This window comes from Rhinatrema bivittatum, chromosome 7 (assembly GCF_901001135.1).
Source record: "Rhinatrema bivittatum chromosome 7, aRhiBiv1.1, whole genome shotgun sequence".
In the NCBI taxonomy this organism is placed as follows: Eukaryota; Metazoa; Chordata; class Amphibia; order Gymnophiona; family Rhinatrematidae; genus Rhinatrema; species Rhinatrema bivittatum.
Window position 1 is genome coordinate 92,791,635 of NC_042621.1, and position 13,450 is coordinate 92,805,084.

General features: G+C 42.5%; 1 protein-coding gene across 1 annotated transcript in view; it reads left to right on the forward strand.

Annotated features, from left to right (window-relative positions):
- GNAO1 (G protein subunit alpha o1) overlaps positions 1 to 13,450 on the forward strand; it is a 552,945-nt gene that overhangs the window by 471,758 nt on the left and 67,737 nt on the right. The window lies entirely within an intron of this gene.

The window sequence follows — 13,450 nt, forward strand, 5'->3', positions numbered from 1 at the left end:
AAAATAATAATAAAAAAAAAGAGTGCAGTACCTTTCATCTGGAATGACTGGGATTGAATATTCTGGATAATGCGAGTTTCCCAGCTTGATCTGATCATCTGAGAAGCATCATATTGTTCACACAGTCGAGCCATGAGTGTGAACCAGACAAGAGGAAGAGGCGCTGAAGATGCAAATTTGAGACGTGCCGCGGGGTCTGGTCAGGCCGTGGCGGGAGCGGGGAGGGGCAGGAGGAGAATGTGAAGGGTAGCGGCAGCCGGGAAACCCTGTGGAGGTGAGAGGCAAGAGGCAAAAACAGGCACCACATTTTGAATAATAGTTTTTCTTGCTAAAGGAATATAGGCTGGGGGCCATTGCTTTTCCTAGATAATGGATGTTTTCTGGACAATGGAACTTCAGATAAATTGTGCTTTACTGTATCACAATGGGCAATTTCTAATATATGTAATGGTGGCTTTGCACCCTTACCAACATTTTCCCTTTTCCATCCTCAAGGAGATTTTTGCCTTTTTTGATCCTCCCTAGGTGATGGCTCTTCCCCTTTATAACCTGGTGCTGAGCATGCTTAGCTCGGTTTCTGGTCTGGAGTTTGGTGTAGTTTGGAATTGAGGGTTGGCTGTATTGTAAGAGTTTTGGAGCCTTGGTGGTTTTGGAGGAGTGATCCCAGTGGGCCTTCTGCCTGCTACTAGGAGATAACAGGAAGAAATCCTATTTTTGAGCCCCCCTGAACCGGAAGGGGTTGGAGAAGAGATTTTGGGGATTTCCAGAGTGGGCCTGTTTTTTTTGTGAGGTTTCCAGCCTTGTTGGGAAGCTCCCCGCTTCTTGGCAGGAGCGGTTTTTAGGCTGCCTGCCTGCCTAACAGTCAAGAGGGTTTGCAGGGCTCAGGAAAAGAGTTTTGGGTCAAAGAGAAGTTGTTGGGATTTTCCTAATTTTTCAATATTGGGAGAAGGACACTGTTTCAGGCTGAAAATGGACAATGAGACAGTGATTTGGGGAATGATTATTTTGCTTTTCCTGATGATGATGATTTTTGCAGTCCTCACATGGATACTTTTCTTTAAGCTGCAGTAAACCCTTTTTTTTTTTTTTTTTAAATTTTATTTTATTTTTATTAAACTTTTCAAATTTAAAGAAGATACTACACAATTGTATCCACAATATAAACATGAAAATGAATAGTATCTTGTATATACCTTTTTACATACATTGTGTAATAAACCTCGGCAATGCAATTAAACGAAATAATAGAGGCTTGAAAATAAAGAAAAGAGCAGTATATATAATTAGAAATTAATTAATAATATTATTTGTGTTGAACCTTATTCAATACTTTACATTCATTACCCCCAATGTTACATTACAGAGAAAAGGGGGATTAAGTGTCAAGATATGCACGAAGTTGATCTGGTTGGTTAAAGATGTACCTTGTATTTTGAAATATAATTACACAACGACACGGAAATCGTAGAAAAAATTTTGCTCCCTTCTGAGTAACTTTATCTCTCATAGCCAAGAAATCCTTCCTTCTTAGCTGGGTGTCTCGGGAGATATCGGGAAAAATTCTGATTACCTGGCCATGGAATTTAGTATTTTGATTTTTGAAATACAGTCTTAAGACTGAATCTCTCTCAGACAAACATGCAAATTGCACAATTAGAGTGGCACGGACCTTTATATCCATATCAGAAGATTTTTCTAATAGTTCTGATAGATTTAAATCTTCTTTATATTCTCCCAATACTTTATCTTTATCTTTTGTATCTTCCATACTATAGGGCTGGGAAATATAGTAGATTCTAGAAATTACCGGTATCATTGTTTGATCATATTTCAAGACATTTAACAGGTAACTTTTAAACAGTTCCTTGGGTGATAATAAATATGTCTTGGGGAAATTTAACACTCTTAAATTACTTTTCCTGGCTTGATTATCTAATTGTTCTAATTTATCAGAGTGTCTTTTTTCAGATTTAATTAAGTTACATTGAACTTTCTCTACCTCATCTATTCCAGTTCCCATAGTATTTATTAAACCTTCCATTTTCTCCGTTTTAGTTTGCAATATTTTATTATTATTAATTGCCTCTTGCATCATCACAGCCAGATTATTGATAGATTTTTGCATGGTAATCATCATACTCCCTAGTTCTTCTAAAGTAAACTTAGTGGGAGTTATTAAAGGTATATCAACTGGTGCTTTCCCTTGACTACCTGCCATCCCTTCCTCAGTAATAGCCTTCTCAGGTTGTATATGTTCTATCTTTACTTTTTCACCTTGATCTCCTGAAATTCCAGGATTGATCAAAGTAGGGGAGGATTTACTATCCTCTACCCCTCTCTGATCTGACAGCAGTGGAAATGTCCAATTTGTTGGCAAATCTTCAGAGGTACTTTCGCTACCTCTTTTTCCTGATGGTGGCTCAGGTGTTTTTGGGGCACCAGGGCTTAGAGATGTATCATAAGTCAAGGGGCTAAGACCCTGCTCCTGGCCTACTACCCCAGCGACTTCACTTCCTGGTGACGAAGATAAGGTTCTCCCAAAAAGATCTTGTATACGTGGTTGGTTCCCAGGAACAGTAGGGGTAGATGACGTCTCCCTTATTTTAGCTTTCCGTTTGGTGTGAGGCATAACCAAACGCTGTTCCCCACGATAATCATAACATGAAACACATACCTCAAGAAAAATTGATATAGATCTTCTTGTCTCCCACAATCCAAACTAATTTCCAAGTCTCTCAGTGGCAGCTGAGCTTAAAAGTTATTCTCCTCGCCAATCCTCGGTAATCCGGGCTAAGCCGGGCAAAGCCGCGCGCCTAAGGGGCGCGCGGCTTTGGCGACGCGCCGACGGCGACAAGCGCCGTAAGACGCTGCTGTTAAAGGCGTCTGTGGTGGCTCCTCCCTCCGACGTCCAACGTCAGGGATCAGCGGCAGGAAAACGAGGCAAATACAAAATTAGAGCGGTGTCCACCAGCTCTCCGAGGCAAAGTCAGCTGCAAAGTCTCTCCGCTCCAGACGCCGCTGTTAAAGGCGTCTGTGGTGGCTCCTCCCTCCGACGTCCAACGTCAGGGATCAGCGGCAGGAAAACGAGGCAAATACAAAATTAGAGCGGTGTCCACCAGCTCTCCGAGGCAAAGTCAGCTGCAAAGTCTCTCCGCTCCAGACGCCGCTGTTAAAGGCATCTGTGGTGGCTCCTCCCTCCAACGTCCAACGTCAGGGATCAGCGGCAGGAAAACGAGGCAAATACAAAATTAGAGCGGTGTCCACCAGCTCTCCGAGGCAAAGTCAGCTGCAAAGTCTCTCCGCTCCAGACGCCGCTGTTAAAGGCGTCTGTGGTGGCTCCTCCCTCCGACGTCCAACGTCAGGGATCAGCGGCAGGAAAACGAGGCAAATACAAAATTAGAGCGGTGTCCACCAGCTCTCCGAGGCAAAGTCAGCTGCCTCAGTAAACCCTTTTATGCTGAACACTACTCCTGTTTTGTTACCTGAGTTTTTAATCCCGTCCTTGGAGTTCGGACTGAAGAGAGAGATTTTTCAAGGGAATACCTTGGGACATTGAGAGTGAGTGGTGAGAGACTGAGTGCGAATACCACTAACACCGTGGGCTCCAGAAGCTTGTCCTCCTCCCTGACAGTGGATCCCCAGCATCCAGGGCCAAAAACCTGGATGTATGAGAGGAGGAGAGAACTGGGAAGGTAAGAAAGGCCCTGGGCATTGCTGTAACCTCTGCATTAGGGACTTCAAAACCAAGAGGAAGTTCCATATATATATGTAGCACCTCCTTCAGGTAATACAGATACACTGCCACCAAGAGAAGAGGATAAGCTGCATGAGAAGAAAGAAGCCCCCATCTGTCACCATGCATAAGAGTGGACAAAGTGGTGGTTGCTGGTTACTGAATAGCCACAGGGAAAGATAAGTCCTGTGTCCCCTTATCCATCCCCCTTCTATCCTCTAGTTGAATTCCCTTTCCCACTTTCTCTATTCCTTATACCAGGACACCATAAACAATCACACAGGGCAAACATTTTATTTACTTATTCATTTATAAAATTTATAGCCCGCCAGTCCCCAGATCTCAATGGGTTACAATAAACATATATCAATACGGAGAATCACAACAAATTGTTAAAACATCAATGAATTGCACACCACCATTTATATCTGCATAAAATGGTCCATTGGTTACAATATTGCGAATAACTACATTTTAAGCAGATATAAATGGCGGTGTGTAAGTCTTTGATGTTTTTACAAGAAACATACACAGTATTAAAAGAAACATAACTCAATACAATATTGAGATGTAACATTTAAACAGTCAGGATAAAAACATACATACAAGCTACAGAGGCTTATTCTCAACCACATGTGGAAGCACAGAAGTGACCAAAAGGGTAAATTAGAATGTACATGCAGAAGAAAAACAGATGCAATTTCAGAAGTTTTCTGAAGCACAATAGGTCATTTTCTGCCCTAAAGACATCTGGGAGTTTGTCCCATAATTGATAGCCTGAAACACTAAACATGTGGTTATGACACTGGGCTAATCAGATCTTTTTAAAATCAGGGACAACCAGCAGATCTTTTGATGTGGATCATAAGGAATGGGTGGGGCAGTAGGTAACAGGTTTGGGAAAAGGACTAGGTACAAGGCCTTTAATAGATTTAAATACTAATATTAGGGTTTTAAATCTAATGCAGCAGCATATGGGCAACCAGTGAAACTCTGCTAGAGTTGGAGAGATGTGTGCCTGTAAAGGAGTCTCAGAGACCAAACGGGCTGCAGAGTTCTGGAAGGCCTGCAATGTAGACTGAGGTAATCCTAGGTAGAGGGAATTGCAGTAGTCTAGGGACCATAGAATTAAAGCCTTTGTGACAAGAAAGAAATCGGAGGTGTTTAAGAATGGTTTAATAGTGCAGAGCGTTTGGAGTTTAAAGAAACAGGTATGAACCAAGAGAGTAGAATCTAGGAGGGCAACTAAATCTCGAGCTTCGGATTTGATTTGAATGTTAAAGTCTTTAAAGAACCAGTAGATGGGGATGGAATCAGTCTTGGTCCATGAAAGAAAAAGTATCTCAGTTTTGCTAAAGATTTAGTATAAGGCTGTTACATGCTAATCAATCACTGATGTTTCTCTGCCGAATGCAGCAGAAAATGTAGACGTGATAGGGAAAACAAACTGTATGTCATCAGCAGACAGTCTGAAGGAGATATCGAGCTGAGAGAGAATATGAGAAAGAGGGAGTAAGTAAATATTGAATAGTATAGGAGAAAGTGAGGAACCTTGAGGGACCCCCGTAATCAGAGGTACTGTGGAGGAGGAGGAGGAGTTGCCTATAAACACTCAGTAAGATCGGTTTGTTAGAAAAAAAGAAAAGCAGTGAAGGGCTATAGAAACAAAACCCAGCGATTCAAGTGGGCCCGAAATAATATGGTGATTTATGGTATTGAAGGCTGCAGATAAATCAACAAGGATGAAGAAATATTTACATTTCTTGTCACATCCCTCCCTAATAATATCAAAATTACAGAGAAACAGGGTCTCTGTATTATGAAACGGACGGAACCCGAACAGAGATTCATGAAGTATGTTATTGTCAGCTAGGAAATCCTGTAACTGATTGAAAACTACCTTTTCAATAACTTTGGATAGCATTGGGAGAGCTGAAACTGGCCTGTAGTTTGATAATTCAGGAGAACTGGCATTTGGTTTCTTAAGGATAGGGCAAACTGTTACCTCTTTTAAATTGGGAGGCATGAACAATAGCCTTGACAAAATTGCCCAAATCAGGCCTCATAACCTTGATTAATACAGTGGAGCATGAGTTAAATGGACAATAGTTATCCTTAAGTGAAGCTAGTATTGAGCAGTTTTCAGCTATCGAAGGAAGGTCGAAGACAGACCAGGAAACAAAAGGGGGCTGTTTGAAAACCTGGCAAACCCTTGGCAAGCTCGATAATTTTCCTGTTAAAGAAGTCAGCAAAGTCCTCACTTGACAGTGAAGGTGGAATGGAGGGCCCATTTTGAGGTGTTTTTATCAGAGAGTGGACTATGCAAAATAATTCCCGTGGGCGGGAAGCAGCGGCAGAGATTCTTTAGGAGAAAAATTCTCTCTCGGCAGTGTCTACGATAGCTTGATAAGACTTCTCTATTTACCTCTGTTTTGTTTTTCCGCCATCTTTCTTTCTTTTTAGAATTTTTAATTCAGTGAGTACCAGGGTGCATAATGTTTATGAGGGACCTGAGTAAGTTCAATGGGTACAATGTCATCCAGGGCAGAGTGGAGTGAGGTCTGCCAACCAGATGCTAGATCTTCAACACTGGAATTTGTAGGAATACAAGGCAAAGATAGCCAGCAGTTGTGAAGTGCTCAAGGGGGGGGGGGGGGGGGGGGGTGATGTAAGAGACTGGCAGTTCTGGCAGAGACCAAGGATTTAAGGCCAGGAAATGTTACCATACAGTGAATTAAGTGATGATCCGATCAAGGGACGGGGTAAATAAGACCGATGATGAATGGCAAGCAGCCCATTCACCGCGTGCAAAGACTATGTCCAGTGTGTCACCCAGCCTATGTGTAGGGCTGGGTGATTAAGAGAAATTCACTGGTAGATAGAGGGAAGGCATCTATGTGGAGAGTGAAGTCTTCTAAGACAGTAATGTTTTTCATATCAACGTTTGCAGTGAGCAGGTAGTCAAATAGTTGAGCAATTAGCAGTTAAGTAACCAGGGGGAATGCATATCAGACATAAACTCCAGTTTTATGAAGAAGTTAAATAAAAAAGCATCTTTAAGGGAGCCATAGTTACAGTGGGGATGGGAATTAAATTGAGGGAGGGTCTAGCTACAACCAGGAGGCTGCCATCGTGTTTAGTATCACGCGGTTTAGAGAAAACAAAGTAACTAAGTAGTTGTAGCTGATTCAGTAGTGCAACATCAAAAGATAGGAGCCATGAATCAGTGATGCTCAGTAGATCTAAGGAAGTCCTTCATTAGAGCTACTAAAATGGGAAGTTTACAATGAGTAGACTGAGCATTAATGAAATCCAGTGATAGTATGCCAGGATTAATAGTTGTCATTGGAGATGTCAGTTGGATAGATATTAAGGCAGTGCAATTGCTCCCAGGGCTACCATGCTTGGAAACTTTGTTAAGGCAGGCAGCTATAATGTCCCCTGACATAATTTACAGGAATGTATTGCTCCATTTGTCGGAAGAGAAACAGAAACCAACAAATTAGATAATATATTTTAAAAAGCCTCTGAACAGGTGGGCCAAATGAATGGCAATACATATTGTAAAGCAAAGTGCTTACCAGTCCTCTCTGCCATCTAGGTCATAAAGCTAAACAGTGTTGTAACCATTAAACCAACGATCCAGGCACAGCACACCTGCTTTGCCCAGCAATTACTGCTAGGTGACACAGGTATGCTGGGCCCGGATCGTAGTAGGATGCTGCTGCCATCCGGGCCATGAGAAAACACCATTTGCAGGTACTAGGGGGGTGGAAAGGATAGGGATGGGGTGGGAGAGGAGAGGAGCCAACCTGGAAAGAAGCTAATTAAAAAAAATATGGGAACCGGGAATGGGGGGTGGGGGAGGGATGAGGTAACCCCCGGCCCTATTGTCTTTCAGGTGCCACCGATTTGAGGAGTGGGTGGTAGGCTCGGCCTGGCAGGGTTGAGCCTTTGAAGTTGAAAAACAAAAGAGGAGGGGGTCTGATTAGGGCCTATAGACCCGCAATCTTTTTTTTTTAATTATTATTTTATTTTACCACATTACTTATTCGGCTATAATCTTTAGAATATAGCCAGTTATTTGTAAAGTTATCCAGCCACACAAGGCCAGGTGACTTTAAACATTACCAGATATTCAAAAGAACATCTGGTTAAGTTTAAAGTTATCCAGCTGCCATTAGCCGGACAAGTTTAAACAGGGATATTTATCCTACTGAATATCCAAGACAAGGTATCCGGCTAAACTCAGCTGGATAACTTGTCCACTAAACATCCCACTGAATATGGACCCCATTATGTTTCATACTCATGTTGTGGGCACCTCTCTTCCCACACAAAGACTAAATAGTGACTGTGCAGTTTCAAAATCTTAAAACTAGTACAGAAAAGCAGAAAAAAATGCTTTTCTGTACTGTCTCCTTAATAACGTTGGGATATTAAGTAGGAGGAACAACTCTTTAAAAAAATTAAAAAAAAAAAAAAGTTAAAAAAAAACACGGCAGTCGGGTGCAGGAAGCGGACGCTCAGTTCACAAGCGACCTGTTCCTGAACCCCTGGCACATCCGTAGGTTAGGAAAACAGACGTTGATAGATTCAACATCTGTTTTCTTAACCGGTGGACAGCCACCGACAGCAGACCTCTCTCGGGCGCACGCTGTCAAGGAGGTGCTAGGGGCGCGCAGTCGCCCCTGGTGCCTCCTCGACGGTGCAAGCCCTAATTTAAATATTGCATTGCGCCCTCCAGGAGAGGTGCCTGGGGACACGTTAGGAAAGCGGGCGCTGAACACTGAGCGCCCGCTTTCAGCGCAACATTTTTGCATCGGCCCCTTAGGCAGATCTAAGGCAAAATTGTAATAGTTCAATCTTAAACAACTTTTCCTTTTTGTTCACAGTACATGGTTCCAGCACAGAATAAGCTCATGGGAGTAGAGACCCTGATTATGGAACCTTACACATATACCTATAGAACAGTACATATAGAGGGTGTATATGCACATGTACACACACCGTGGAAGATGAAATACAAACATCCAGTGAAACAACTTGTTCGATTGAAAAATGAGGAGATTGATGATATCAAAAGTTATTATGACAGTTCTACTTAAACCAAAGTTGCACCAAAAAATTAACATTAGAAGTTAATTTAGCACCTTATGAACACAAATTATTAGATGTGGCATAAGTCAAAAAGTGAAAAGTCATGCACTTGGAGTGCAGAAATCAATGGTAGCTGAAGGTGCGAGGTCATCAAAAAAGGAAACTAACATCAGGAGGTGAGGGGAAATGGTGAGATGTGTGACTGAGATGTGTGACCATGCCCCCCGCCCCGACGTCACTGAGAGCTCCGTCGGCAGTTGAAAAGCGCCTCACCACCAGGCGCCGGCGAGCAGGGAGGCCACCCTCCATCCTCGGGCCCCCGCAAGAAGTTAACAGCAACATGAAAACAAAAAAAAAGGAAACTAACATCAGGAGGTGAGGGGAAATGGTGAGATGTGTGACTGAGATGTGTGACCACGCCCCCCCCCCCCCGACTTCACTGAGAGCTCCGTCGGCAGTTGAAAAGCGCCTCACCACCAGGCGCCGCACGCCGTGCGTCGCGCTCCGAAGGGGCGCGACAAAGGGGTTCTCCCCTATGTGCACCCCTTCGTGCAACCCTTTGTGCTTCATTTAAAATTCTTTCATTTATTTTTTCTGTTAATTAACTTTTTTCCAAGTTCTTACCTTATGGCTTGTTAACAATTTTTTATAAATGTTCATTGTATTTGACTATGGAAATATATTTCCTGCTTTTTCTGTTTTATGTAAACCGGTATGATTTGCATTTGATGTAAGAATGTCGGTATATAAAAATTAAAAATAAATAAAATGAAGAGCTGATATGCAGCGACCAGGAGAGGAACCTTGGTGTGATAGTTTCAGGTGATCTCAAGGCAGTGAAACTGATAAGGTAGGGGCCAGAGCCGGGATGATACTTGGCTGCATAGGGAGAGGCTTAACCATTAGAAAAAGAGAAGTAAGTTTCCCTCTTTACAGGTCATTGATGAGGTTTCAGCTGGAATACTAAGTTCAGTTCTGGAGGCCATATTTCAGAAAGGATTTATAGAAACCAGAAGTGGTCCAGAGAAGGGAAACCAAAATGGTGTAGGGTTTGTACTGGAAGCCATATGAGATGAGGCGGAAGGAATTTAATATGTATAAGCTAGACAAGAGGCAAGATGGGGGTATGAGACAGACATTTAAATACCTGAAAGGGATTAGTACACAGGAAGTCAAGCTTTTTCAATGGAAAGGAAGTTATCAAACTGAGGGGGTCATTTTTCAGAGCGATCGCACGCGAAAAGTCCCTTTTCACGTGCGATCACTAAAAAGGGGCGGCGTCAAGACCAGAACAGGAGGAGTGAGGGCGGCACCGGGGCGGATGCCGCGAAAACATGGCAGACAGCGAGAAGGTAAGAACCCTTTTCGCTGCCTATTTCACGCCCAATAGCACCACCTTTTATGACGGCGCTATTGGGTGCGAAAGCCCCCTGCTTCGCCCCCCCTGTACCGTGCGATTCACGACGACGCGGTGTCTTAGAAAATCTAGGCCTCGGAGTCACAATATGAAGCTTCAAGGGAGTAGATTCAGGAACAATGTCAGGAGGTATTTTTTCATGGAGAGGGTGATAGATGCCCTCCTGGAGGAGATGGTGATGTCAAGGAGAGCAACAGACTTAAAAAAAAAAAAAAAACATAGGATAAACAACATAGAGGATCCCTACTTGCAAGAAAATGGTAGTGAAGGCACTAGGCAGCCTTCAAAGAGCCCAGTGCAGCAGTGATATGTGCATTGGGCTTCTGGATGGCATGAGGAAAGCTGCTTGAAGCGGCAGTTGCAGTCTCAAAGAGGGGACAGAAAGGGATTTTGTATTGGGTTCCATGTGGAAATTTGATCCGCTTTGGCTAAATGTTCATAAAATTGCTGCTAAGCAGACTAGATGGGCTTTTTTTGGTCTTTATCTGCCAGCATTTACCATGTCACTTAATGATTATCCATTAAAAAAGCTTTTGTTTGCAAGAAAGACTTATGTAACTGCTGTACTTGTCAGTGCTGGGTTTATGGAAGCTCTTAAGCTCATGTATGCTCAGCGCAAATAAAATATTTATTCGGCAGTTTTAAAAACCTCCCTTCTCCCATTCCCCCTCTGGTTCGCCAGTATATTTCTACAGATGGATAGATATAGTTACATATTTGTCAGGGCCCAAATTTTACACGATTTCTCTGTAATGCTTTGATTTAAGGATAGGATCGTTTCTCATAGCAGAGTCATAGCAGAGTCATATTTAAAGCAAAAATATGCAAACATTGTGCAAATCCTTCATTTATTCCATATCAAAATATCACATCTGTTGTCCAAGAATTTCATTTCCTGCAAATTCAGAAAGGAAATAATATCCGTGGAAAATAATGTGCATCAAAAACCTTTCGAAAAGCTTCTGTTAAAAAAATGTTAAATTTAAGAATAGGAGAAAAGTCCTGCAGCGCCACGTGCAGAGTCTTTCCTTCTGTGCCGTTTTTTTTTTTTTTTCCCTGTGAAATTTTTTCTTTTTCAGAAGTTGTAAGAAAGAAAATCTTCGGGCTCTTGATCCACTCTCTGAAAAACATGCAAACAAACTGATGTACGCAGACTTTCTGCACATTTTTGCCCCCCACTTTGCCTGAAATATACATTTGGCCTGTGGTCCTATGCAATAAAACTTGCGCAAAACAACTTTTAGCATGGGCTCAGAAAAAATGTTAATGAGCATGTAAAAAAAAACCAAACCCTCTGTGAATGATACAAAAAGATGTAGCATGCTTGTGGTAAAAAAATGTGAAAAAAATATATTTTCACATTATCCTTATGCCCAGAAACCAAAAATACATTGGCTAAATAGTGTGAGCACATTATTTCCTGAATGCAAGCTAAATAGTCTGAGCACAGTAAAGTGAGCATGCTCAGTTCTTTTTTTGTCTTGGTTCCTCTTGCTGGCTGCCAAGGAATATACAAGCCTGGCACATCATGCTATGTTTTGTTATATTATTTTTATTTATATGCTGTTTATATTTTTTAAAAAGCCCTAAACGGCTAACAAGATACATACAAAACTTGTGACATACAATTAAAATCAAAATGTAAGATACTAAAATCTAAAATTATATTAAAAACAAAATTCAAACCAGCAAAAGAAAAGATCAAACTCCTAAAGATTAGATTAAGCATAGCCCTTAGTAAAAACAAAAGTTTGTAATGGCTTTTTAAAAGATTTTTGACATTGAATTAACCGTAAATCATCATGTAGGCGGTTCCAGTATTCAACTGCAGTAACAGAAAGAGCACATTTGCGGGATTCCATTAGTCTAGCCTGCACAAAAATATTTAAGAAGCTGTTGAAGACATTTTCGTTTAAACAAGTTTATGATTAGGTAAATTCTCAATGGGCTGATTCATTGTTGATTCTGTCTATTGTGTTTTTATTTTGGTTTTTATTGAATTTTATGACTGTTATTCTGTAAACCCCCTTTGAACTTTATGTAGGTGGCATACAATTTTTTAAATAAATAAAATGAACATAGAGTTTGCTTGTCAATGCAGAGGGAAGAAGAAGTAGGAGACCAACAACAGTTCGGGTGAGGAGGTCAGAGGAGAGTGAAGATTTCCATAAGCATAGAAAACTAATGGGCCAGATTTTAATACCTACGCGCGGGCGTAGATTTGTGCACGCAACCCTGTGCGCAGAAATCTACGCCCGATTTTATAACATGTGCGCGCAGCCGCGCACATGTTATAAAATCTGGGGTCGGCGGGCGCAAGGGGGTGCACATTCGGGCCCCCCTCCTTCCCCTCCCTTCCCCTATCTAACCCACCCCCCCAGCCCTACCTAAATCCCCCCCACCTTATTTTATTTCTTACGCCTGCCGGCCAGCTGCCAGCACACAAACCTCCAGCACGGCTGCAACAAAGGAGGCCTCGGACCCCCGGACCATCGCCACACCCGCTGATCTGCCCCTGGACTGCCCCCTGACCCCTAGACCTACCCCTGGACTGCCGGCATGCCCCCCGGACATGCCCCCTTTCTGCTCCTTTTTCAAAGCCCCGGGACATACGCACGCCGCCTAACCTATGCAAAATAGGCTCGGCGCGCACAGGGGCAGATTTTCTCGGGTTACGCGCGTATATTATGCTCGTAGCCTTTGAAAATCTGCCCCAATGTGTTTAGAACCATCTGCTTAATGTGTCAATAAGAATCTTCAAAGAATGGTAAAACAGGACATAACTGGGGACATAACTGGGGACAGGAGCTATAACACAAGATGCCAAGGTAGCCTGCATCCAGCAGATCAACTTCACTGTTTGTACATCACTAAAAGCACTTTAATGGGAAGTTCTGAAACCGCCAGAATATACAGGCGGGTTGGGCGTTGAACTAATCGCTGCGGCGTTTGCTTTTGTTCTATACTTACTGGCTGTCTCAGAAGCTTCTCATTAAGGTGCTTTAAGCGTTGTGAGCCGCGTGAATCATTTCCGGTTGGGCGCTGCACTATTCGCTGCGGCGTCCTCTGTCCTGTATATTCTGGCGGTTTCAGAACTTCCCATTAAAGTGATTTTAGTGATGTACAAACAGTGAAGTTGATCTGCTGGATGCAGGCTACCTTGGCATCTTGTGTTATAGCCCCTGAAGCAGCTCTCTTGA